Below are 1,752 nucleotides of genomic sequence, written 5' to 3' on the forward strand. Positions count from 1 at the left end.
GAGACTAACAGTAAGGTACTGTACATGAGGTACCCACAGGATTTTGGGATTTCTACACAGCATAAGGACATCAATATGTATCAGGAAACGTAATGAAAATTTGGAGTGATTTCAGAGCCATTTTTTGGAAAAAACCATGGGCTATAGCCTTGGGTATTCTTCAGAATTTTGGGATTTTTAAAAATGGCCGTAACTTAAAAAATATTAGTCAGAATTAGCTCAAACTTTCTACAAAGCATAAGGACATCAATATGTATCAGAAAATGTGATAGAAATTTGGGGTAATTTCAGAGCTAAAAACAATGGACAAAATTATTGTTGTTCAAAAATTAGACAAAAGTCCCTGCACTATAGTACAGGGACTTTGCTTAAATTTTACCAAAATTGAAAAGGAGACAATTCTCCATTATTCCATAGATAGTAGACTGGAAGGATGGATTGGAAACGCCTAATAGAAACGCCTAGATTTTGTTATTAATGCGCACTTCTCCAAAATGGTGGACTGTACTATATGACTGCCTTTCTTATTGTAAGTTAACTGCTATATAAATCAGTGTTAACTTGGTTCATCTTAAGCTTATAGTTGATAAAAGCGCTTCCAAATCCAAACTGCTTTAGTAAGCATTTAGTCAGCTGAAAATGTCTGCCAAAGACTTGTGATAACTTTTGTACTTTTTTCTATTAAATGACAATATTTACTTATTGATTTTTATCCCTGTATGATAGATATTTACCAGCTCTGTTGCATAGAAGACTGATATCCAAGTATTTGCAAAACCTATTTGTAGTACTGTTGCTTTATTGTCTTTTTTGGACCATACTTTGTGTACTTTTTTTATCTGAATGACATTCTTTATTACATTTTAAATTCTTGTAAAATGTATTATAATACATGTTTCATTGAATGCATGTCTTTGTCTTCATTACAGCCGCTCTTATACCATCCATTTCTTCCATCAAAATAGATGCAGTAGCCATTCTGACAACACTAGAATCCATCATTTCTCTGCACGTGTTTGTTGTGACCGGAAAGTATACGGGCTAGGCGAAGCGAGCATTATTTCCGTAGATGCGTTTGTTTCCAATCCATCCTTCCCGTCTACTATCTATGATTATTCTTACATTCCCCAATACATGTACATGTATATTATTAATGTCAGTTACTTTGTTTCTTTCCCAGCCAGTTATTTTAGGAACAGTCGACTAGGAAGAATCCAACACTTTTGTGTTCCGATTGAAAGTCATCATAATGAGAAACCAAATGCTGAAGGTCGGAGTCTTTAAAAAGAGTATCCAAACGACTAATAGATCTATAAGTGAATGGACTGGAGGGGGAGAGGGCAGGGAATCCAAACCAATAATCGAAACGATATTTCTTTAAGTCAGCGTACGTGAGTAACAGGAATAACGTCAGGAGTGACGGGTTTTTAAGGCAATCGCCATTTTTAATACTCTCCAAAATGAGACGACCACAGGTATCAAGTAACTCCTTCTTGTCAATGTTGTTGAAGGAGGTGATTGTGTTCATGTTTCGTAGGAGACCAGGAGAAGGGAAGTCTAGTCCAGTAGGCTGGTATCCCACATCAAAAGCAGTATAATCCAGGGATAGGAAAGGAGTCCTAATGTTCCTGTAGTTGCCATAGTTGTAAGTTGCCCCTGATAGGGACCGGGTCCTCTCTTAGCTGATACTCTTCAAGTTTCCTCTTCCCTAACTCCTGCCAGTACCCCGGGTCAAGGCTACTCCTGAACGGA

The 1,752-nt window shown here is 37.1% G+C and overlaps 1 long non-coding RNA gene across 1 annotated transcript; it reads left to right on the forward strand.

Annotated features, from left to right (window-relative positions):
* Positions 1-217: 217 nt before the first annotated feature.
* On the forward strand, positions 218-752 carry LOC109592230 (uncharacterized). Its single transcript, XR_002190242.1, has 2 exons — positions 218-529; positions 577-752. It is a non-coding gene; the product is annotated as an uncharacterized LOC109592230 (long non-coding RNA).
* The last annotated feature ends 1,000 nt before the right edge of the window (positions 753-1,752 follow it).

Source organism: Amphimedon queenslandica, unplaced genomic scaffold (assembly GCF_000090795.2).
Source record: "Amphimedon queenslandica unplaced genomic scaffold, v1.1 AMPQUscaffold_5915_Cont22123, whole genome shotgun sequence".
NCBI lineage: Eukaryota > Metazoa > Porifera > Demospongiae > Haplosclerida > Niphatidae > Amphimedon > Amphimedon queenslandica.